At 37.6% G+C, this 26920-nt stretch overlaps 1 long non-coding RNA gene across 1 annotated transcript; it reads left to right on the top strand.

Annotated features, from left to right (window-relative positions):
• The first annotated feature begins 16305 nt into the window (after window positions 1-16305).
• On the top strand, window positions 16306-20016 carry LOC308188385. The gene is made up of 3 exons (XR_013945474.1): window positions 16306-16642; window positions 17868-18009; window positions 19503-20016. It is a non-coding gene; the product is annotated as an uncharacterized lncRNA (long non-coding RNA).
• Window positions 20017-26920: the final 6904 nt, after the last annotated feature.

The following is a 26920-nucleotide window of genomic DNA, read 5'->3' as shown; positions in this document are numbered from 1 at the left end:
AAAGAGTCTTCTCTGATAGAGATAGATAATTCTTGTAGTTAATTTTACTAGCAGCTCCAGAAACTTGTATGAAAAAGTCTTCTGAAGTACTCTGAGTTTTCTAAATTCCCTTATTCACTGTTGCACAGTTTAGAACATGAGTAATAAGTTCCTCCTGCTGCTTAACTAACTATGAAATCTGCAGGTAACCGAACAGAATTTGACCAAATTACTTGGGCAATCAACTCCTGCATTTACATATTTTTAAAGCTGGATCAAATGAAATAGGTCATTTTCTTTGTGGATGCTTCTGCATGTTCTTTTTCTTTCAGAAATGAACTAATGACTCTTTTTTTTTTTTTCTTCATTTGAATAAGGCTTGAACATAAATTCATATAACACAGCCACTCATTGCCAAGTGCAATAAAACCTTATGACAGCAAAATATGTGATTATCCGTAAGTCATAATTTAGCTCTGCTATCTTTCCTCCTCCTGACCAGGCTTCCTTCTATCTGCAGTGCCTCCAGCCTTCCTCTCCACCCCTCATAAGAAAAAGGATTGGAAAACAGATTCTTAAGCCATGACCAGTGGCTTTCCTCAGGCATTTCTGGACTTGGATCTTTCTGAAGAATACAACACTTTGCAAACTACAGAAGTAGAGATTTCATCTCAGAGCCCAATGATCTAACCTGGAATACATTCACCTAAAAAACAGGCTTTGCCTCACACAACAATTTTATAAACCAGCCAAAACAGATCGAAACAGTTATTTTTTTGGAAAACACAATCTTCTGCTACATTTCTTTGGGATGTGGTCTCCAAAATAAGCAGTTCAAGTATTTAATCTGGGAACACCTAGTGTAGGTCATTGTTCTAGTTCAACTGGGGTTAAGATTCTGTCTAAGAGAATTAAAAGTTCAACATTCAATTTTAGCTTCAGGAAACATTAAATCATGGGAGTTGTGTTTCTTCAAATAAAATATATCACAGAAGATGCAGTGTGGATCATAGTATGACTGTGATATTGTGATACCATCAGACAGTAAAAACAAGAACTTCTGACCAATAGATACTTTGTCACTGTCTGATTGGTCTTCAGATTTCTACATTCTTGCACATTCAGAAAATCCTGATAATAATTCCCATCAGGAATTATTGTCTTACAGTATTAGAATGCCTATGCATCAAATACCTGTATGCAATACAAATGAGAAGATGCTATTCATTTTGGGAATAAATAAATGGCAAAAAAATAATGTGTATATATAATAATGAGACCCTGAACTGTGTAATACATTTCATGGGCTTGAAAAACTTGGATTAGATTATGTTAGATTAAATCTAGAAAAAAAGATTTACAGTGAAATGCTTTTTTTTTTTTTTTTTTTTTGACAAGTGGTAATTCTCTCATGTGTCCAGAAAATTTTACAAGATTGGAAAGAAAAGGGCTAGTTTCTTATACCTTCCTTACAGAGAAATAGCAACAATGTCTCTTCTTTTGCTCAGTCATCACAGATTTCATTCAGAATTCAGAAAATGAAGCATCAAATTTTGTTTCTAAGAACAAAAGTAATTCAAATCTTTCACTTCCCAAGGTAGTCCTCTCAACATTTAGTAAGCCACATTATGATTTCAAGTGATGAATTTAGCAATCCTAGAATTCTAGAATGTCAGAAATCTTGAAGGTGTCCTCCAGTTTCTCCCTTGAGGACTTTAAGTTAAATATACATTATCTATACAAAAACACTAGCACTAGTTATTCTACCCACTTTTTTTTGAGACACTCAGCCAGGAAGTGACAAACATGCTCTAACTTCTGCTCTTGTGAACATTTATTTATAGAAAGTGGAATAATGCTTTCATGAATCTTTACTTATTACATTCTTCTAGGGGGAAAGGAGTAGGTTCAAATGTCTTCAGGCAGAGCAACGCATTCAACCTGAACCTGACCCTGGCCCTGACCCTAAAAAACCTTTGAATCCTGCTCAAGTGTTTGATAGCCTATCCTGACAGGCTATTGAATCAGAAGAAAGAACAATCAATTTTCCAGTTGTATCTTTTTACAGAAAGACCCTAAATCTAACTCTTTTCTTCTAGATTGGGATGTTGAATGAAAGAACAGGTTTTCGTTTGTCTTTTCAGATTTGAATTTATTTTCCTCCTGTACATAGTTACGTACCATCTCTCTTCTTCTTTTCCCTTTTCACTCATTTAGATCCAGTTATGGAACTAAAGTAAATAAATTACAGCTCTATTATTTTCACAGCCCCCTCACAATCTATACCAGCTGTCTAATCGTTATCAAGGGTTTTGTGGGCCTCACTGTTGATACGACTGCAGGAAAGACTAGAGGAAGGAAAGGAAAAAGACTACATGGTATTTACAGCTGTGTCCATCAACACACAAGGATGGCACAGAGCATTGCCTCAGGCTATTTCAGTTGGGACTGGAGTGATAGGTAACAGAAACCCAAACTAAGTAGGGGTAGAGCTGAAGCTTTGACAGCATGAAAGAGATAACGGACACAGGATGAGCTGTTGGTGCTCAGTTTTGGTAGAACTAAAGGAGGCTCATCCATGGATGCCAAAGTGTTGTCTCTCAATAAAGTCAGCTTCAAGATAAGGGGGTGCAGGTTTTTTTGTTTTTTTTTTTTTTTTGTCCATCACACATAAACAGAACTCCAGAGAAACAGTCTAGCAACTCTGAAGAGGCTGTATTATTCAAGAAAAATATGTGATATGTTTTACTCGTTTGGATGCATTTGGGTACTTCTGTAACTCAATTCCCCTCCTGTTTTTATGTAACATTGACTGGCTATTTTCCTTTTCCAAACACCAGAACAATTCATATGAGAAAGCCAGCTAGTTTTTCTCTATTAAAAAAGAATCAAGATTGTAAGAACCATAAGAATTCTGTAAAATAGTCAGCCAAAATGTCCATCAATGATCAGTTAAAAACTGTCCTCTCATTAAAAAAAGGCATATCTTCTGTTTACAGGAGACAACAAACCATATATTACTATGCCATCAAGAGCTTCAGAAGTGCTAAATTAGAATGGCTTTTGATATTAATGTAATGTTCACATTACACATTTGTGCTGTGCTAATTCCCATGTGATGGCCTTTAAATTGCCTCAGCTACAGTAGCAGAACAAAACAGTGCATAATCAATGAAGAATTTTCACATGCTACCCTTATGGTAGGGTAGCACATGAACTGCCACACTGTGGTAGGGGTCTCTTTGTAGTAAATAGTCAGGGTCACAGTCTTGATCTGAACAAATTTACCAGTTTATAACACTGTGATTACTATTTCTGTCAGAGAAGGGTTAATTAAAGGGTTACTTCAATTTATTTTATTTTATTTTATTTTATTTTATTTATTTTGTTTTATTTTATTGACTTTATTTGGAAGTTACTGGGAAGACTGTGAAAAGCCTTATCCCATTGTTATACTGTCATTAAGTCACAGAGGTCTAAGCCAACCCAAAGGAATTTTTAAAAGCTTTGCTGATTCTGAATGACCAACTGTGTGAACAGAGCTTAAGAACTTGGGCTTCATTCGAAAAAATAAAAATAAAAAATACTTTTCTCCCATAACTTTGTGATAATTGTCTTTGGGAAAGAGAAGACTTCAACTTCGCATGTTTTAAGTTATTTAAGAAAACCACGATAAATATATCAAGTACAATCCTCTGCTCTTGATTGCTGCAGTCTTTGAATATTCTTTAAAAATCCAGTCTGAGTACTATGCTGGTCATGTACTGAAGCTTTGTGGATTTTGAAAGCTATATTTACATTTTTAAAGGATAAAAAGTCCATATTCACACTGTATACATTCAAGAGATACTGAAATACAACTTCATTTTCCCTACTGCACCACAAAAGTCTCAAGACAGATTTAAAAAATCAAATAAAACTTGATATATTATTCTTTTTTCTTAAAAAAAAATAAAAAATAAATCTCTAAGGTAGGCATACTGTATTTCCTTAAGGCCAACTTTGATGCCTGGAAGTTCAGGATGCTTGGGTCCAGCTGGAACTGTGCTGCTTAGTTGTGATCTTACCCAAGTTGCCTGGTTTGCAGCAGTAGGAAATGGTGTCTGCAGAGAGATCTGGCATCATGTTAAGGAGTACTTCTTCACCAAAGAGTGCATTAGGAAAAAGTAAAAGAAACTTACTCCAGGATATTAAAAAAAAAAAACAAAAAAAACAGTTTTTATAGTTTTGGGGTCAAGTCCCTAATTTGTTTTGTTTGTAGAATACTTATCCTATTTTGATATCTGCAGAATAATATAAGAATATTGAAATAGTAAAGTCAGAAAGAAAGTGACTTAGCTGGAGGTAGATTTATTTTTCTTTTGTGTGTTGTAGGGGTCTGACCCTTCTACTTAATGTCTTTGTCATTCAGGTTATCACTCCGCAGAGACCATTGGGTGAAATTTAAGTAATATATTTGACATATTACTTTGTACAATTTTTTTGTTTTCATTACTTTTGTGGGCCTTCTTTATTTTTTATTATTTTTTTTTCCTTCAGAAATACATCAAGTATAACTTGCTTGCCTATATATTCAAATTTTTACAATTATAATTCTAAACTTTCTCACATCCCAAAGAAGATGTCAGTCTCTACTGTAAGACTGATAGATAACCAATTTGCCAGTAGTCATCTTTGCAAAATTATCTTTCTAGCACTAAGATTTCTCCAACCCATGGCACAGTATTCAAGATAACAGAGAGTATTGAACATTTTATGGTGTGTGAATGAGTGTCTGGGAAAGGTCAGGCTTCCGTAAGGCAGATCAGCCACCAGTGGAGCAGGAGAAATATGCTCCTTTCTTGTCCCTCCTCATCACTTGTTTCTGCCTCTTTTGTTGTAACAGAATCAACTGAACTTTTTGAGTGGTCACTCTCCAACAGAAACTGAGAACAGTCAGTATGGGCAGCAGATAATATCAGTATGGCCAATAATACTTTCTTTATGACTTCTTAAATTGATGTGAGTTTGTGCCTAAAAAGCAAGAACTAAAAATCCCAACAAATTACCTTTTCTCAGTATTTCAAAAAGGGTAGAAAAACTCTTTTTAAACATTGTCAAGGCTACATCAACAATGACAGGTGATGCACTACCTCCCAGATTTTTCTGTCTTTTATCAGTGGGCTGATACTCCACTACAATCCTCTGTTGCCACTCTTGTGCTTCAGCTGCAGACTTTCTGGCTGCATCTGTGTTATGAACAATGGACAAAGACTGTTCTGTGCTCCTGACCTCCAATGGCATGGTATGGCCTGCCTCCACACATTTAATCAAGCTTCTCTCCAAAGAAAACTGAGATGAAAATACCCAAACTGACCATGGGAAACAGACGTAGAAAAGTGCTGTCTCCTAAACTGTGCCCAGGTATTGTCTGGACAATGCTAAATGGCACAAGGCAAAACACTGACGGGAGCATGATAACTGTTAAATGACATACATATTGGTGGGGTAGTGCTCCAACTTGCTCCCTGGTTGTGGCTTTTTTTTACTATTTACTAGTAAGCTCTACTACATACTATTTACTATTTACTACATAAGCTCTGGTGCTGGAACCAGGTTTTATTTTTGGTGGTGAAACAGCATTACCCCAACAGGTTCTGTATAACTAACGAAAGCTCTTTGGAATGATGGAAATAGTATCCTATTACTATAGTATAATTCTGATTTTTATGGGAAACATAGCTTGCGAAACAAGAGTAAGATTAAATGGAGTTTCTAGTGTTTCTTTTTGCTTTGTTTTGTTTTGTTTTGTTTTGTTTTGTTTTCTGCAGTTGTTTTTGTTAGTGGTGGCGGGTTTGGTTTTATTTATATAGATATATTTTTCTTTCTATAACCTGAAACAGAAAACAAAGCCTTCTGTGTGACACTACTCAAACATGTCCATAATATTGTCTGTTCTACTGGGAAACAGAACCATTTTTCTTCCTAAGCACCACCGAAAGTGTGGCTGTCCACACAGCCCCCGTCAAGAAAAAATATGGATGATCTGAGAGAAAGAAAAGCAAATCAGGAAACTGCCTGCAGAGATAAGAGTGAGGAGGATTTAAAAGGATAGTGTTTCCATAAATCAAGGCAACTGGTGACAGCTTTAAAGTAAGGGTCAAAAACATTGCAAGAGGTGTCACTAGGATAAGAAGTTAATCCAAGTTTCCATCTCTCTGCCTTTAGTGCTTGTTCAAGTGGAAGTTAAAGATCCCATGGCATTATTTCAGGATCATAATAGATTGATATCCTGCCCAAATCCTCCCTTTCAGGATCATCACAGACCTCTGTACCAATATCAATGCACACAGATTTATGTGATTGCTATAAACAAAGGAACACATTTGTCTGCATACCATTGCTAGTTTATTCATCTTGTTTGCACAGCAGCAAAGAATGTTAAATTGTCAGAAGAATGCTGAGTAATGTCCACAGCATCAGGATGGGTTTGCAACAAGTGGAATAAAATACTAAAAATTATCTCTCTTACAGAGGATTCCAAGAAACCATGTAAACTGGTCAAGAACTTCCTAGTACCAAACGACCCAAATAGGAGGTTTTGCAAAAATTTCTCAAAATTCCCTTTGATGCATTGTATGTGGAGTTATATTGCCACATAATAATAGAAATTAATGTTTCTTGCCTCAAAAAGAAAATGGCATTTATACCATTCTCTGGAGCGTATGAAACAAAAAAAGCCAAATTTATAATTTAAAGAGGCAGATTTTGTGCTGCCTTACACAGAGTAGCCTTTATTCATGGGGACATCCTTTAACGTAGGATTATGTTCTAGCAAATAAATTCAAGAAATTCAGGTGGTAAATTTTGAAATGGATAGTATACGAGATAAGTGGCCTGAAGGGAAGGAAATTGGTGCTTGTGTTTCAGTGAAGCAGAAGTTAAACACAAGTTACTCCCACCAAATATCAACATAGGTAGGAGGTCTGATGTACAAATGTACAAAAATAGCTCTTTAAACTGATCTGTAGAATGCAAAAACTTTGTTTTATGTGTGGTCTAACCCTGATTCAGCTTTGAAGCCAGCTGAATTGCTAAAGAGCTGTTGTGAATAAGAAATCTATCAAATGAACTATTTTGAAAGTAAATTATGTTTCCGTATTACATTGCTTAAAACAAACAAACAAACAAACAAAAATGACAACAATAAAAAGAAAAAGGCATTCTGTGTTCATTTTATTTACATAAATCGTTTAACAAATATACAAACTAGCTAGTGTAGCCTGATGCTCAGGAATGGGAAACATGGGAATGAGAAACATGGCATTCAGGAATGGGAAAATGAAGCCAGTGTTAATATGGTTTAACTTCTGTAGCATTGCTATGAATCTTACCTTTCTATTGTCATTATCCAAATAGAAAAAGGAAAAAAAAAAGAATAATAATAATAATAATAAAAAAAGGAATTGACATTTTTCAGTATTAATAGCAAAAAGGTAATTAACTCAAAGATACTTGGAAAAAGTGAAAATTCTCAGTCTGATTTTCCTCTTATACCAGTTTTATGCCGGTAGAACTAACAACTCCATGGGATCAGGCTTTTGGACAGGTCTCAGGGCATGCTTCCTAGAATGATGATGAAGTGGAAAGGAGTTTCTTTAAGTGGCTGAGTTCCTGTCTGAATGACTATTTGAATGCTAAAGAGATGTTTTTTTCTAATTATACTGTAGATTATCTGCAGTCTTGCATAAAAGCCATTATTATTAAAATCTAAATATAATAACTCTTTTTGGAAGAGTCCATTGGTCTCAATTACATTAATTCTGACATATCCTAAGTAGTTATTTTTAAAGGGAATAATATTGCAGGTGGAAGGAGGAATTTATGTCCGGTTTAAGAGAACACACAAGCTGGGGTTGTTATGATTAAAAAATAAATTAAAAAAAAATGTCAATTTGTACAATCCCCAGGAAGGCAACAAGACATTTTGCATCTCTGAGAGATGATTTCAGTTTTAAATTGAAATGCTTATGTTGAAACACTTGAGTTTGAAACAAATTGACTATAACTTTTTAATAGAATTAGAAATGGCAAACAGCAGGAACAGCATGACCCTACAGGCACTCGTGTAATCTATTTATCAAGATAACAATCAAGGAAGAATCATTAACATAAAATCAGCGATGCTTCTTCCTAGCAAATAAGTAAATAAAGGGGAAAAAAATGCTTCCTGGCTGATTGTTCAGTGATTCTCCAGATGAAGGCTACTGTCTTTGCTTTGGTAGCTAATTCCTGTAGGAAACTGAGAGGCTGCTTTTCTGAGAATGTGTTGAGGTGGCAGAAAGGTCTGAAGATTTGAGAAGTGTTCAGCTGCAGTCATGACAACTAAATGTAGATTCGAAACTTCAACTAATTAATCTATGATTTCTCATGGTTATGAAGCTGTCAGGATTAATTCAACAAGATAGCAGAAAACAGTCAAAAAGGTCATTACTGATGCACTGTATATTTGAAGGCATTTGAAAGACAAATTAAGTATATCATGAGATTTTTAAGTATGCAAATCCCTACCATTAATAGCATTTTTAAATTGAAATGGAGGATTATTGTGTTAGTACATTAATCACAGCACCTTTACATTGCATACAGATTGTAAAAAGTTTGTTTTTACATTAATATTGTAAATGATGTTTAAAATAGTCATAGGAAGCACAGGTGGACACAATAGGCATCACAGCTGTCTGGGAATTTGTTTAAGTTCTTGTGTTTGCCGGAGTTGCTTTTGCCACCTCAGTGATGAATGCATAGCTTAATATAAATAAATCCCTTAGAATTCCTGAAGTGTTATTCTGTGCTATCCAAGAATACAGGGAAGAGTGTCAAAATGGCAGTGAGTAGCAAGGAGGAAAACATCACCCGTCCTTTCTGAAGAAATAAACAGAAAAAAATATATTTTAAAAATGACAGTTACATTAATTAAAAAAAAAAAAAGGTACTCAATGTTGATTCTTGTTTTAGCTGGTTAAAAAAAAAAAAAGATGTTTCATGGGTTTGCATAGGTGAAAATAAATAATAATAATACAAAAACAATTTTATTTGGGATGGTGCCAAAAAATGACTTGTTGATCTGAGAATTTTTTTTTTTTTTTTTTGAAGGGAAGGGTTATTTTGAGCAGTGAGCATAGAAATCAATCATTCTCAGTTAGCTGTGGATCTCATTTTAATTGAGGACCATAACCCCCATATTACAGGTAGGGCAGTAAATTGACATAATTGGCATTGCTCTGCAAGTCAGTGTGGGAACAGAGCTGGAACTCGTTTGGTCTCAGCAGGAGAGTGAGAGCAATCTGGCTTAGAGAAGCTACTTCCAGTCATCATGCTGTCTGTTTTCTATGACAGGGAGCTCTCTGTGGGTTACATTACCCAATCATGATTAAACTGCTTGTAGTTTGGAGGTCTCCACGTTACACACTGCCAATCACAGTCCAGACTTCAAGTTTCACATTTGAAACTTTGGCTTCAAATCACAGCCTAGTGCTGTATTAGTCTTCCAACACTTCTCCTTCATGGTATTTTGCTCAAACTTGTGTTTTTGGTCATGAACCAGTTATATTTTCAGTTTTACAATTAAGTTTCTGCCTCCAAAATTCTATGTGCTCCTGTTTCATATCTGATGGGCACAGATCACTCCTGCTGTCCTGTGCAGGAGGACAAAGGTAGGCGTCCCTCATGGGGCTACTTCTGTTTCTGGAAAATGTTCAGGCTTTGTGATGAGGAAAGGTCACAATTTGCCTCTCTCTTCATCAGATGGGTGAAAATGGATGGTAGGATGCTTTCATCTCTGGTAGCCAGCATTAAGCAGGAAACAGTGCCAATATGAGACCTGGTGTCAGTTGTTTTCATGTTCTCAAAAAAAATGGGGATTAGAGCTTGATTTCTTCCCTGCCCTGGGAGCAGCTATGCATTACTAATTGATCAGGCTCACACTAGCCTTACAACTGAGTTCAATTCAAGCTTTTTTTCCTAATAATATCTTTTGTAAAATTCTATTTCATTCCTTCAAGTCCCATTTTCCAGGACAGATTAAGTATCCTGGCTGCATTACTAGTCAGGCTTTGGTTGGTTGGCATTTCTGTCCCTGGGGTGATTTACTGGGTTACTCTTCTGCTGTCTGTGCTGCTATAGTGCGGGGACTGAAAACTGCCAGAACAAATGCAGGAAGATATGCCAGCTCTTGGTACACAGAATCCCAAAGCGCCAACAATATTTGGCAGAAACAGAAACACTGTTAATAGAGAAAGCCACTAAAATCTGTATTCAATCATCAGAGCAGCATCTCCCCACACTTGTAAGAGAATGTTCAAATGAGAAGACAAACCAAAAGGCAAATTTAAGTGTCATACAGGGTGGGAACAAAGAATGTGCTCAGAGATTTAACTCCTTAGAGCCGAACTTCTCTTTTTTAGCCAAGTTGGTTTAAAAAGTGGGAAGAAGATCATGCTTGGATGTATATGTATATGTTTTTATTAGGGACTATATCTCAGTTAAATCCCTGAACACTCACTATACCATGTTTGTGTTGAAAGAATAAAAGAAAGAAAAAAAAATAGGAGGTAGAAGAGATGTGTTACTCCTGCGGGTGGTCAGCACAGAATTTTTTACTACAGACCATTATCTACAATTTTGAGTGGAATAGTATAGGCATTGACAATGCTAATGAAGACAGCTCCTCCTTTTGTTGTGAATAAAGGATATTTCTTATCCACACTATCATACTGCCTCCAGATTTCTGTGTATTTCTCTATAGGTCTAATTTGTAACTTCCCTACCACACACCACTGAAAAGGAAGTTTCATACTCAGAAATTGCTGCAACAGCATAGGAATGCAGACTAGTCAGCAAGATATGACAGATAAAAAGAACATACTGGCTTGTTTCTAATCTTTCTACATTTCGCAAGATTTTTATTGAGGTTTTATGGTTTTGTTTTGTTTTAATTTTGCCAGGTTAGGTAAATCAGTTGTTGACTTTAAGGTATGCAGAACATATGGTAACTGGAGAAGAGAACATGCCACTCTAAATAGAAGCGTGAACCCCCATTTCCCATCCCATCCCAGATCTGCAACACTATAAACACAGCTTGCAAGAATACAATAGTGATTTTGGTTGGAGAATTAGTCATATACTCATCTGGGATTAGTGATCGTTACTAAAGACTCGTGAATTTAAAGCGACTGAGGATTGAGACCTTCTCTTCAGTCACTGGTGGTGCAATGATTACTTTTGTTTGAAATGAAATGGACAGGGACATGGTTGAGTTAAAAAAGGTAACACTTCATCCAGGCAGTGATATAGGCCTGGCTAAATTTCTAGAGGTCATTAATAAACACCAACCTTTTGGTGAAATAAACTAACTAGGTGCTCAGTGAGCTAAACTTCAGGTCTGTAATCAATGAGTTAAGGAGCCAAATAAAACATATTTTAAAAGAGAACCTACAAATGGGCAATACTAAAATAGAAGGATAATATACAGTAAGAAGCTGTTCTTCTCCAAAAGTTGTTCTGAAAACATTTCAAGTCTGCTCCTTTAATTTTGGGAAGACTTGGGCAACTGGATGCTTCCCAGATACTCTATACTAATGCTCAAAATACTCTATACTAATGCTCAATTTGCAATTTCCAGAGCTTTGACACCAATTCTGAACTTCAGTGAGCACATATCTAAGTTACAGATGACCCAGAAATGTGAGATGCCATTCACTGGGCTAAGCTGCCCTTGTTCCACTAATCATCTCTTATTTTCCAGTGATTTTTGTGTTTTACTGGGAGTACATATAGGATGAAGGACCACACACAGTTCTTCCTGCCAGGAGACTTAATAGTCTAATAGTCTCTTCGATGTTTCCTTATGGTTTGTGACTATTGCACCTCTAAACCACAAAATATTGCCTTAAATTAGGGTAACACCTCAGCCCAGGCATGCCTAAACATAATTAGTTTGTTCAGACTTTCACAGACTATTACAGCTATAATTTCTTCCAGGTTACAACACACTTAAACAGAATTTTCCCAAACTCCTTTGCACAGAAAAATGCAAATTGAATGTGATTCAAGCCTTCTCTTTGGTCCCACTCATTTGGTTTCCATCCCCACCATTAGATTCCAACACAGAGTTCCTCCATGTCTGGGTTTCTTTTACTGTGAAGGTATTTTGCTTTTTTTGCTTTTACTTTTCTGGTTTCAAGCACCATAAGTACATTCCTAGAAATATCGTGCAGTGTTACAATGTAGACAGAAAGAGGCATCACATCAAAGATTCCCAGAAAACTCAAAGTTAGGCATAAAATAAACATACAATGCCTATAATGCTCAAAGATGAGTTTTTAGTTCCAAAATAAAACAGAGGAGCAAGAACAAATTCTTAGTCAAATTCTATTATTTTTTTTTTCCAATGCTTTTCTGGCCTTGCTGAGTAAAAGCTGAGCTTGGGGGAACTGAGTGGTGGTCAGGTAAGGAAAGAGTCCTGATCTTTATAAACACTCAAAGAATCTGTAAAAATCAGACAGTAAGGGATAAATCTTCTTTTGTTACAAGAACAAGATTTTTGATTAACTTTAGTGAGTTGTCCTTGTATTTAAAAAAAAAAGTCTAACTCAGCCATCATGTTGTTTCCCAAATACACACTTTGTTTTCCAAAAGCTACATCGTGTGCTTTTATATATAGTTAACATTTCTCTTAAATTGGATAAATGCACATGAATGGAAAAGGTTTCATGCAAATGAAACTAAAAACACATGTTGTATTAATGCAAAAATTGTGTTGGTCCATTTTGTTGCCAAAGGGGTGTCTCCACACCTGCTATTATTTCTGTCAAAACTAAGACCAGCCTCCCATCAGGTGGCCTAGACAGTTTTACTTTTGGAACTGTTGTCTAGTAAAGCAGCACAAGTCATTGGGCAGCAAAATGCAACATTTTGGACTGTGCACTTTCAGGAATGTTTTTGACTGTCAAGCACAAAGCCATAACCAAGGGTCTACTGGTCTCTGGGCTATTAAAATAGAGTGCTATAAGCTATCATTGTCCATTTGTAACCTACATCGATACACTGTCAACTCTGTTTTCCTGAATCTGTGTATTTGAATGGACGGTGGTTAGATGGAAAGACTGTCTAAACAGCAGGGCTATTTGGAACTATAAAAAAAAAAAAGCATAAATAAAAGTCAATGACAGTGTAGATTTATATTGCCTAACATATGTCTAAATTTAGGAATATATATGCATATTTTTAAAAATATTCAGTCAGTGTATAAGCTTTCATAATGATCACCATATTTCAATAATAGATTTGGCAGCACCTAGAGATTTATTCATCTTTTAAGGGTAGACATCTATGGCATGACTTATTTGTGTGATAAGATGTTTAAGATACACTGAGATAACAGAGTTATCTGCATGGAACTAGTTGATAATGATACAGGCCAAGGGGATACATGCCTGTACAGAGTGATAGCCGGAGCCCAGATGAGATACTACGGAATATTTCAAATGGCATTAGCCTCCTGTGTTTAGACAACAGAATCACACCTGGTATTTTTTCATATGTGATCTCTAACATCTACAGGATTCAATCAATTTATCTAAGTTTGTATTTCTGACACCAGTTGAGATGCCCTAAGGAGTCTAAGATAGTTGCACAGGACTGGAAAACATAACAAAGCACTTACCGCGAAAGAATGTCCTTCTTGACTGGCAGATGGAGGGAAGGCAACTGCCGTAAGGTATCTCAAATCTAACATGACTAAATCATGTCCTAGGTCTCCATTAAATACCGCGAGAACTTCGAAAAATGTCTGCCATTCACTTGGAGATAATTATATCATGGACACCTACATCTCATAGAATCATACAATGGCCCAAGTTGGAAGGGACCTTGAATGATCATCTGATGCAACTTTTCACAGAAATGAGACTAGACGAGATTACCTAGTAACCTGACAAGTCACATCTTAAAAATCTCCAGTGACGTGGACTCCACCTCATCCCTAGGAAAGTTGTTCCAGTGTTAGATTTTTCTCACTGAAAAAAACTTCTTTCTTATATCAAGATAAGAAATGTAGGTGTCCAAACACAGACATGAGTCCTGCAAATGATCCTTTTTTTTTTTTTTAATGAGAACAGTTTTCTTTTCTTTTTTTTTTTACTTTTAAGTTCAAGGTCAAAATCTGCCTTTTTATATGAGTTTGTACAGCACAGCACTATACTGATTTAGGTCATGGAAATTATTACAATAGTAAGGAAAATTCTGTGATTTCTATTCAGGAAAGCTGTCCAGTAGTCCCTTATAAATTGAATTTTTGGTTACTCTGACATATATTTTCCTCTCTAGCTTTTCTGCTAGATAAAAGTAACAAAGAAAAATCGGCAAAATTATGGACTAACTATGGAATTGCATTTTTAAAATCAAAAAGACACCAAAAAGCTAGAAAAAAATAGAAAGCAGAGCACCCCTAAATGCACAGAATATGAAGTGCAACAATTTCTAAGATGCAAAAATAAAAGATGAGAAAGTCAAAAAAGTTCAACATAATAATTAAAAAAAAAAAGATGGTGAAATGTAGCGGATGACAGGTGACAGATTACCCATGGAAAAATGCAGACATAAACATGATCATAGACTGGCTACAGTTAGATGCTGGACATCATTCACAGAGGTATGAGTTAATCCTGACAAAGCAACAAAAGAAAAAGATTTGGAGACAAATGAAAGACAATCTTGTGTTGCTTGTTTCGAGTGTGATAAAAAAAGGCTAATTTAACATAGTTTCCCTGAATGGGTCATCACCAGTAGAAAGATGGATCTAAAAGCATGAATTTAGGATTTAGTAGTCTCAATAGCTACAGGTCAGCATGGTCCAAAATCACTTTGTCTGGTTGCGAGAGAGTGTGACTTAAGTTTAAATTATTCAAATATCAGCCATAAACCTACTGTACAGCCAGATGTTTCCCATGAATAATCTTTGCTTTCCTGAAGCCCCATGGCTTATACTCTGTTCTGTGCCGCAGTCTAGTTACAAAGCAAACTTTTACAAAGCTGGTAAAGAACTACATCTGGTTATTATACTATATAAATGCTGCAAGTGTCCTCTATTTGCAAAAAAGTCACAGTGTTGTTTACTGCCACAAATTCATCTTTATTGTAATCATTTTCTGTGTGTTTTAACTACAGCTGTCTTTTATGTCCATGATATAAAAAAGAACATGAAATTATAGATGGAAAGAAAAGAAAAGAAATTGCCCAAAGCTCTCAGCTCTTTAACTGCAATGGTGTTTGGCATAGAAAGCCTACTATCCCATGAAATGTTTCTCCAATTCCTATTTGTTTGTTACCGTTTTACTTGAGCATAGAAAGGGATTGTTTTGTGTTGTTTATTTTAGATCAGTTTACATGGAGTTTTGTCCATGTGTTAGATAACAAAAAATAAGTTTGACTGAATAGAAAAAAATGTTATCTATACCCTAGGAATCACCATCAACTGAAAAAAGCTTCCTAATAAAAAGAACAGAATGGTTCTGTAAGGAATCATTCAGGAAAGTGAAACATTAAAATATTGAGTTTGCTTGCTTGACTAGATTTCAGAGGACCATATGAGAAAATCTTATTTTAAAGAAAACAAGTCTTAGCCAGTGGAATTGCTCATCCAGTGACTAGTAGGGAGTCTAAGTTGATTCTGGGAACGTATAGTAAGATCGTGACGTCAGTTTCCAATGTAATATTCAAATCTCCAAGTCTTTCAGGTGCTAGTATTCATTAATCCTATTAGCTTCGCTGTGAACTGAAAACATTCAATATTAAATCAAATTAGTTGAAGTTTTCTAGAGCCTCCACATCAGTTAAAATTTACAGAAAAAAATGTCCTCCTTTATGTTTTAAAGACACTTTACAATCTTAAGGGTAGACAGCGAGGTGGATTGAAAACTGGCTAAGTGGGAAAGCCTGGAGTGCGGTGATCAATGGTGCAGTGTAGCTGGAGGCCAATAACTAGTGTGGTACCCCACACTTCTTTATCCGTCATGACTAGACAGATGAAAATCTATGATAGCAATGTTGCCTTTAAGGTCAGTTTTTTATTATATTTTACTTTATTTTTTTAAACAGGCTGTGTAAAAATCTTCCTCACAGAATGACCAACAGAAATATGACCCTTGTGCACCTTTTGTAGTTAATTAATTAGGTCAACTCTAACCACTAAGCCCCTTATCAGGTTATTTCTATTAGTGATAAGGAGCAATTGACCTTAAAACATTGAAGCCAAGTAGATGAGCCTATTCCACAAGGTCTCTTGGCTCCACCCTTGTTAAGTGAAATCTGCCAGGTGTGGGTCATTTGACCTTTGCTATATAGGAAGCATGAGTAAAGGGAGGCTTCCTAGTGGAGTTTGAGGGTCAGATTATCTAGGATGATTTTCTATTGTGGTGAAATGGACTCAGTGTTCCCCAGGAGGTTGCTTTTTCTTCATGTTTTCTGCTATCTCTGTGAAATGGTTTTGAAAACTCTATGAGCTAGTTACGTTGGTGGTGTCTTCTCAGTACAGTAAAAGCCTGGTGGTACTACTTCACTTTATAAGCTGTGAGCTTGTTGGAAGTGACTTAGGTTCAGAAGCTGGCAAGTAAGAAGCTGGCAGGTAAGTGTTCCTGGGTTCTACAACTGTGTAGTGTTGTGGAGTCAGAGTACTTCCTTCACCTTGTCTGTTTTCAGTGAAATTACTTATGTTGATTCTAAGCTCCTTTCCCAGCCTTAAAAAAAAAAAAAACTCAGAAGCTCAAGTGCATGCAGGTAAGCCTGACTTTGAAGAATGTTCTTAAGTATCTGTTAGGATTCAACAACAGGCTGTGTTAAAAAGGTGCCTTAATGTGAATTCAAATTTTGCCTTGTGATAAGTAGAAAGATGAGGAACCCCCACTGTATGAATTGGCTAAACAACTCTGGCAGTACAAAGAAAGTGTCTCCTATTCCCTACATGCCTGTGTCTCTTCTGTGGAGAAGCTTTCTGAAGAGGTCTACCAACTAAAAGAGATTTTATCTTCCTCCCCACTTGTACAAACTGGTGTCTCAGCTATTGGGGTAAGTGTACTTCTGTGCAAGGAAGATGATATAGTGAGTAAACACCCTGTGGCTTTTCCTATGTGACCATGGAGAGGACATGAGAAAATAGGATGGAAAATCTACCTTGACCCTAGAGGCACACATATGTGAGTGCAAGGAAAAACAATTGGAGAAAAGAGGCTCTCTGAGAAATTTGCTGCTCCAACTTCTAGCAGGCAGTCCTCCAGACACAGGAATGAAGTTTCTGACCCCAATTAGAGGGGCCATGCCTCCAGCCAGGGGGAGGAAAGGGACAATTGAGTTTATTGGACTGTGTGGATTCAATGGCCTGGCACACCAAATGCACATAAGTATAAGGCTTTAGTAGTCACTGGTGCAGAGTGTACTGTATTAGAATCAAGCTATAAAGGGCCAGAACCCATCTGTATTTATGGGGTGACGGGGGGATCCCAGCAGTTAACTGTAGTGGAGGCTGAGGTGAGTCTAACTGGGAATGAGTGGCAAAAGCACCATATTGTGACTGGTCCAGATGCTCCGTGCATCCTTGGAATAGACTATCTCAGGAGAGGATATTTCAAGGACCTAAAAGGATTCTGCTGGGCTTTTGGCGAAGCTGCCTTAGAGACAGAGGACATTAAGCAGTTGTCTACCTTGCCCAGTCTCTTGGAGGACCCTTCTGTTGGGGGGTTGCTGAGGGTCGAAGAAAAGCAGGTGCTTTATTCCCAGATGGAGCACCAGCAGGTGTTTCAGATCCATCCCATCCCAGTTCTGATTAACATCTTCATTCCTGGTCTGGATGATAGGGCGAAGTGCACCCTCAGCACACTTGCCCATGACACAAAACTTGGAGGAGTGGTTGATACACCAGAGGATTGTGCTACCATCCAGAAGGACCTGAACAGGCTGGAGAAATGGGCTGATGAGAACCTCATGAAGTTCAACAAGGTAAAGTGTGAAGTCCTTCATCTGAGGATGTACAACCCCAGGCACCAATAGATAGAGGTCACCCAGCTGGAAAGCAGCTTTGCAGAAAATGACCCGGGATCCTGGTGGGCATGAATTTGAACATGAGTTAACGTGCCTTTTCTGTAAAGAAAGCTAGTGGTATCCTAAACAGCATTAGGCAAAGTATTACCAGCAGGTCAAGAGAGATGATCCTTCTTCTCTATTCAGCACTGGTGAGGCCACATCTGGAGTATCATGTCCCACTCTTGGCTCCTTGGTACTAGAAACATGGAGCTACTGGAGAAAATCCAATGAAGGGCCACAAAGCTGATTAAAGGACTAGAGTACTTCACTTCTCAGGAAAGGCTGAGAGAGCTGGGACTCTAGCTTAGAGAAGAGCAGGCCAAGGGGGAATATTATCCATGTCCTATAAATACCTGAAGGGAGGGCACAAAGAGTGTGGAGGCAGGTGCCTGGTCAATGTTTTGTTTTGTATTTTTTCTCCAAAGTCAATTTTCCTCAGTGCCCTGTACCAAGACAAGAGACAGTGGCACAAACTGGAACACAAAAGGTTCTGCCTAAACATGAGGAAGCACTTCATCACTGTGCAGCTGATAGAGCACTGGCACAGGTTTCCCAGGGAGGTTGTGGAGTCTCCCTGCTTGAAGATCTTCAAAAGTCAACAGGACATAGTCCTAGGCTGCCTGCTCTCAGTGTCCCTTCTTGAGCAGAGGGGTTGCACCAGATGCCCTCCAGAGGTCCCTTCCAACCTCAGCTCTTCTGTGATTTTGAGGCTATTCAAGTTATAGGAATGCTAATGAATGGCATTATATACATACAGACTACTGTTGGTATTCTGATGTTTGCATTAGGAATAGTCAGACTAAACACAATTTTTATTTGATGGACTGCAGCTAGTTTATGGATGATATCTTAATGGGGGGTTTGAATTATCTTCTGGATATATCACTGCACAGGGTGAGTCTAGAGTGTAGCATCTATAGAATTACATGAGATCACAGTCACTGATCCCTGCTCAGGGTGTTCGGGGTTGTTTCTCCCCAGGTGATAAAATACCAAGATGATAAAGGTAAATCTTTTTACCTCTGTATTGGGTTTACATGACATGCTATTGGCAGTAGGAGGGTTGCAGGGGTGGCCTCAGAGAGCAGAGATCAGGTGCTGACTACATGTTGGATAGAGCCAGTTCCAGATGTCTCCAAAACAGACCCACCACTGGCCAAAGCTGAGCCTAAGCTGGTGGAGCCTCTGTGATAAAATATTTTAAGAAGGGTAGAAAGTGCTGAGCATCAACTGTGACAGAGTAGTCAGGAAAATGACAGAAACAACCCTGCAGTCAACCAAGATCAGTGTAGAAGGAGGGAGAGGGGGTATTCCAGCCACCTGAGCAAGGAAACCCTTGCAGCCCTTGAGGAAGACTCTGATGAAGCAGGTAGTCCCTCTGCAACTCATGGTGCTCCGTGTTGGAGCAGATATCAGCACTGTAGACCATGGAAGACCTCACACCAGAACAGTTATATATGTAACCTGATGGAATCTGCAGCCCATGGAGAGCCCATACAGAAGAAGGTTCTTATCAGGAACTGGTGTGTTGTGTTCCTGCCAAGAGCCCACCTACTGGAGGAGTCCATTTCTGAAGCACTGGACACTGGAAAGGATCTACAGGGCTTGGGAAGAAGGAACAGCAAGAGAAGATGTTTTTAGTTTACTTTTGTTTCTGACTCACCTATGGTGATATTAATTAGTAATAAATTGAACTGGTGTTCCCCAAGTCGACTGTCTTGCCTGTGACAGTAATTGTTGAGTAATTTCACTGTCCTTACCTCAGCCTATGAGCTTTTCCACCTTATTTTCTCCCCATCCTGTTGAGGGGGAGTGAGCACCTGGCAGCCAGCCAAGGCCAATCCAGCACTGCATCCAATCCAGTATTCAGATTTGCTCAAATCTAAACAACCACTATGTTCGATACTCCTACAAAACGCTAATTCTTTGCTCATAGTATAGAATATTAACGTACTGATTTTGCTGTGGGTGAGTTTTCGGGTAAATATCTTTACCTTTGAGTTTATGTATGGAGGCAATAGTCTGCTGTTAGAGACCAGGTTCCCAATACTTAATTTTTTAAAATAAAAGCCTATGTGTAGAGATAAACACAGAACTGTAAAAGCTTGCTGCAAAAGTCTTACCATCAGGACATATCAAAACAGGCTATTCTCTCTTTAAAGAGTAATGATGGCAATAATATTGTGTAGACCATTTAGATAATGATAGACTCCAACTGCAGAAAAGGAAAAATCCTTCTGTAACAATTAAATGGATTACAGGTGGATTGTTCTGATTTTTTTCATTAACTTCTGTAACATGTTATTCTTGCAACAGTGTTCAAGCTACTAACCTACCACTGGTAGTACCTGAAGAGGCATTACCTTTTTTTTAATTACAAACATTTAAGTGACCACTGTAATGGGTCACTTGTTAGCTCACTGCTCAGGTATCAGCTTGTTCTATGCTCCAGTTTTAATGAGTAAAGTTCTACTTTCCAATGTTTTACTGGGCTTTTGCTAGGTAAAAATCTTATGGTGAATGCAGTGCAAAAGATACACACTTTTCAAACTACCCATGACAAATATACTTCATCACAATGCATAATAATAAAAATTAAAAAATAATTTTAAAAAAGCTTTTAGAATTATTTTGATGGACTAAGACTTCATCTTTCACTAAGGGAGAAAAGTGCTTTGTCTCTTATCACTTTGTCTGTTAGGAAAGATTTAGATGTTTCAGGATATTGAATTTTTCATTTAAGGCTGTTTTTGCATTCTTGAAGAAGTTCCAAATGGACATGCTGGAGTCTGAAATACTGTATTCACAATGCATACAAAAGCTTCATAGGCTTCCCCACTCAAATGCCTTGTTTGTGAACCCTTCTCCTTTCTGTATGTACCTATCCTGAAACAGAGATGTATGACTACTTTCTGAATGTATTGGGAGTAGCTTTGGGTGTCAGTGGTGGAGTAGCTGTAATATCTTAACAGCTGCCCTTTGAGGATTTACTCAGTGTGCTAGGCTATCATATGTTAGTTTGAAGCCATATTGGCTACATTGATCCTCCACAGTTTTAATTTAGAACTGTGAAAGCCTTCCTAAAATTCCTGAGTAGTGAAGATCCATAGGTTTTACTAAACCTGAAGAAGCTAAAACAGCCTAGCTACGTAAATCTAACTTCCTCACCATTGCTCCAAGTAAAGGACTGTAATATTCCTCCATATGTATGCAATGAATATATAGGAATATTTCTAAATGGTTCTATAAATGTATAGTATTATCAATGACCTTAATGGTCACTTCTGCTCATTACAGTGAAAGCACATCTAGTTACATACATTAAGCAGAAGGAAAAAAAAAAAAAGGAGGGGGGCGGGGGGGAAGAGGAGGGCAGCCTGTATGATAATATTGTTCAGTCACTGAACCTTTCCTCTGAGGTTTTAAAGTGCATGGAACACATCAAGACCCTTTTAACCTTTTCCACTGGTGGTTATATGAGCTTTGTTTTAAGTGATTATGGCTCACAATGATACAGGAAAATGGACAAATAGTATCTGACAGATTGGAAGAGAAGAAGGCTGGGCCAAATTGGAGGAAGTCTCTTATCACACAGCTCACAGTCCTTGCCCGAACATGGACATCACGTGCCAAGGACCATATTCCAAAAGAAGCTTGCTTTAGAAGTATTGTAGGCAAATAGGCATTGTGTTCTTCCCCACTCCTCCACCCTTCCACACCCTCTGTTTGGATTTCCAGCTGTTTATTATACAGTTCATATTCATTCTTGCTTATGGACGAAGACAAAATAACGCCAAAGAAGTGAGAAAGAAGCTTCCCTCATTTTCTCCTACTTTTCAGACACAAATGGCCTAACTAATAGAATCATAGAACCATTAAGGTTGGAAAAGACCTCCAAGATCATCTTGTTCAACCATCACCCTACTACCGATGTCACCCAAAAACCACATCCCGAAGCACCAAGTCCAACCTTTCCTTAAACGCCCCCAGGGATGCTGACTGCACCACCTCCCTGGGCAATCCGTTCCAATGTCTGACTACTCTTTCTGAGAAGAATCACAGAATCATCTAGGTTGGAAGAGACCTCCAAGATCACCTAGTCCAACCTCTCACCTAACACTAGCAAGTCCTCCACTAAACCATATCACTAAGCTCTACATCTAAACGTCTTTTAAAGACCTCCAGGGATGGCGACTCAACCACTTCCCTGGGCAGTCCACTCCAATGCCTAACAACCCTTTCGATAAAGAAGTTCTTCCTAATATCCAACCTAAACCTCCCCTGGCGCAACTTTAGCCCATTCCCTCTTGTCCTATCACTGAGCACGCTGGAGAATAGACCAATCCCCACCTAATTTCCAATCTAAACCTCCCCTGGCACAACTTGAGGCCATTCCCTCTAGTCCTATTGCTAGTTATCCACTAGTTATCCGCGAGGATACTTTACAGAGCAAATCTGCATTTGTACAGAAATGCACTGACATAACATGTGCCTTGTTATTTATTTAAGGCATCTTCACTCGTACATTGTTCTAGGCAACCTTCCAAATGTTGTGTTGAATATTAGACATCACAGGCATTCACATCCCGTTTCTCTTGCAGTATTCTAATTTTTGCTCCATGCCACACCAATGTAAATAGAATAATTACCACAATTTACAGCAAGGTAACAAAGGACAAAACTATTCACACTGATTAGAAATTATGTTAGTGGCTGAAAGAACCTTTAAGATTAAAAATGTCTCTTGCTTTAAGAAGCAACATAGTGGTCTTAGACACCCGTAGCTGGGTGGGTACCCAGATACATTATAAATGCAATAAAACCAGAGAGGTGTTGTTGTTGAGAATCCTTGTATTTTTTATATATATTTTTAATTTTTTTAATATTTCTTACCAGGACTTTTGTGAGAAAGTAGAGCATATAAACTGTGGATTTGAACATGTTTGAATGATAGGACAGGTTCTACTCAAGAAGTTTTTTGTTGAAAATATTTGAATACATTGGACTTTAGGCTCAATTAAATGAATGTATGGAATTTTGTTTATTCTTTTATGGGTTTTAAAAAGAGGGATGGATGATGATCTCATATCTGTACCTACCCAAGAATTTGAAGCATTCTTCTCCTGTGTAAGTCCTCTGAGAGAAGGAAATGATAACCAAAGTCACAGCTTTGGGTCTAGATTAAGTAAAGTGGAGATTAAACCCACTTCCCTGATATGTGAATATCTGGCATAACTTCAATGAGGATAAGAGGGCTTGGAAAGTTCACCTGCAGACCCATCTAAAAACATAAAATGCAATCATCTGTCTCCACTAATAAAATCAATTATTTCAAATATCAGGCAAATGAGATCAAACATATGCTATGGACCCTTTAGAAAGGGTAGCAAGTATTAATGTTATCTGAGCACTGACTGATTATTTGGCAGTAATATGGAAAATAGTGCTTCTTTCATCAGTTAGATTACAATTCAGTCATTACATCAAAATTAAGATTCAATTCATAAACTATGGAAATCAATTTAAACAGAATAATTTAAACTCTGTTATTTAAATCCTCTTCAACACTTAAAATTACGAATTCTCATTTGCAGCATTTCTTGTTTCTGAGTGTATGACTATACATAGTACTATAGCTATACATCGTAATATTCACATGGCTTCTGGGGAATCAGGCATCAGTAACAGAAATGCCCCGTTTCCACCACTCTCCCCAGCCATCCTGAGGCTGGGGCTGATCCGAGTTCCTTTCCCCAGGACTGATCCTGACACCCAATCACAGGAAATATTTGGAAATAGGGTGAACCACTTTTTGAAGTGGTCTGAGAGCAGGTTATAGTATCTGCTCCATGTGCCATCCTCTCACATGGCACCCAGCTTCCAGGTGGCATTCCGATGTTCAAGTCACACTCCTGCTTTTTCGTGCATCAACCAAAGTTCTTCCATGTTCTGAGCTCCTTCATCCGCTGCCTCCTTTTACTCTGGATTGACTTCACCATGTTGAATGAATCTCCTGGACATCTTCACCAACCTATCACCATTTCTTCAGCTCCAAATGTCTGCCTTTCTTTCCATCCTAATCTTCCTGCTTCAGCCCTGTTCAAACAGGGCCAAGCATTATTCCCCTGAGACAGCATGATTAGAAGTCATGAATTGCCTAATACCATCTAGGAGCATTTTTTATTGCTTTCAGACCCTAAACCGAGCATTGGAATTTAGTAAGAAACATCCCATCTCTTTTGATCCCTTAATTCCTCTCAAATTATGGACCCTGCAACAGACTTACTTGCAACATTCATTTATTTGGATTTTTTTTTTCTTGAACATGTGTCATGTACCCCTAGGTTTATCTAATCAGTTTTAATTCTGGACTTAATATGAAGATAATTTATATTTCAGCTAATCAAAAGAGTAAGGTTCTTAATCATAAAATTGGAAATACCTACATAATAAATCAATAAAATAAGGAAACAATCTTAACGTGTTATGCTAGCTATCACATGGGAGGGTATTTCTCAACTAGTGAACTGAGAAGCTGCTGAATGAATTTATTCTTCTCTAGTAGAGTACTTCTGCCTTTCATTTATATTTGAGGATTTCCTGCTGAATGTTGACAAAGTTTCAAACCATATTTTAGGAATTCTTTTATTTCTCTACTGTTTGAGAGCCATGGGAATAGCATGGCCTTTCTTTTAGCTGCTTGGTGTCTATCAGATTGCTAAAGAAATGTTATTATGTTTATTTGAGGATAAATATCTTTAGGTACAGAGGAATTGTGGAGTGATGATTCTCCTACCCTGTTTACCTTTTCTCTCAGGAAATCAGCTGAATTGCAGTGATAAAAATGAATTACAGTAGTAAGCCTACAATGTACCATTCTGCAAGCTACATATCATGAGATGTTTTTGGCACAAGCAGACATTTTATTTCTGGCTTACTGGCATATTATAGAGACTACATATAATACATTAATACACTTTTGGGGCTGGGTCACTGTGTCACAGTCCTATTCAGGGAAACACTTAAGCATCTGTATAATATGAATAATGTGTTTAGATCCCTCAGGTGTCAATGGAAATTAAGCTGTCTTGAGCAGAGATTTATTCCTAAACCATGTTCCTAAAATAAAATATTTTCCTTCACTCTTGTCAGGGCTAAAATAAAATAAAATGAAATACTTGGCATACAGGGTTTTAAGTGGTTTTGTTTGTTTGCTTGTTTGTTTTGAAAAGTTTGTTGTTGTTATTTTTCTATTCATTAAATGTGTTTGTCTGCAACTGTGCAAATATTAGACTTTACTTAAAATCTCTGAGATGGGTAACCATAGTAATTTATACAGAGTAGGATCTGATAAGCCTTCACTGAAATAGTGTCACCTTCATTTCTGTAGAACATTGATTATTAACAAAACCAAAAGCATTTCAATTAGCGTCACCTAGTGAAAACAAAACAGCTGTTGTACCTATGTGAGCCTGCTAGATTTTGAATAAGGGTGACCGTAGCAGTATAGCCAAGCTCTCTAAGTCATTCTTACACACCACACAACCCCTTAACACTGAAACCACACTTTATTTTATACTCCTTAGTCCATGCTCAATCCTGTCTCCAAACTTGTCCTATCTCCGCAGTAAAATTGACTTGTGATGGCAGCCCAGCCAATCTGTTGTGAGAGGTTAAGTCAGAGGGCATATCTTCCTTTACTTGCTTTCCCAAATATGATCCATTTGTAGTGTGGAATATACTCATTCAGCACAGGAGCTCAGCAGGGACAAACCCTTGAAGCAGTAACCCAGCAACTATCTATTCTCCACTTACAGCTTTCTGTTTTCAACTTCCACTTTTTACTAATCTCTCTCTATCTCCCTCTTTCTCTTCTTGTCTCTTCGTCTTCCCCTCTCTCCAACCGAATTCTCAGACCTTTTCCTATGAGAAAATGTCTTTTCTTTACTCCAACTGGGAACCAGTTTTCTCGTTCTCAAGAAAAAAGCAGCACAAATTTGGTATTCTTCTGTCACATCACCTCCCAGTTTTAATCAAAAAAACTTTCAAGAACATCAAAATTAAAGGGAAATGAGTTATGTTTCCAACCAGAAGCCAGAATTAATTCAAGATCTGCATTGGAGACTAGGTGGTTCTTATTTCATTTCCATGCTAACCAGGAGCCTTGGTCTCATTTCATAGCTGGTAATTTCTAATGCTCTTGGAAAAAAACAGCCTGCTGTTCCCAGCCATCTTTATAATATTTTCCAGCACTGGAAATTGTTGACTAGCACAGCCTTTGAACAAAAGCATTCACTATGCTAAAATTAGACTACAGTCCTGTAGCAAGTGTATTTTAAAAGAGCAATTACTAGATTAGCACCATTTTAACCACCAGCTGGGCCAGAATAAGTCTTCTTTAGTGGTCTTTCAGAAAGTGTTCCCTTCTGGAAAGAAAGATGCAGACAACTGTGCAACTAGTGTCTTTTATCTATAGTGGAGTATACGGGTCCAGCACGTTTAACTAGGAATATTTAGAGGAATAACAAGAGCATCCACAGGAATATCTGCTCTAACATATTAATGTCTCAGTTTCAGGAACTGAGAGATCCCAGTTCTGCAGTCGGTATGATGCAAGTATCTCAGCTTCTAAAGGAATGTATGCCTTAAGTAAAAGCACAGGGAATAAAAAAGAGGCAAAACTAGATACAGCCTTGTGTCTATGAGGCTCTGCCAGTGTTTTAGAGGGAAGTAGTTCTGAGTAGTTTAGGCATATGCCTTGCCCTTCCACTTGGACTCAGGATCAGACATCAATCCCTGGAACAGAATGGTTTTACTAATACAGAAG

This window comes from Anser brachyrhynchus, assembly GCF_964034855.1.
Source record: "Anser brachyrhynchus genome assembly, chromosome: 1".
NCBI lineage: Eukaryota > Metazoa > Chordata > Aves > Anseriformes > Anatidae > Anser > Anser brachyrhynchus.
Note: the sequence above shows the minus strand (reverse complement) of the source record. Positions and strands in the feature narration are given on the sequence as shown.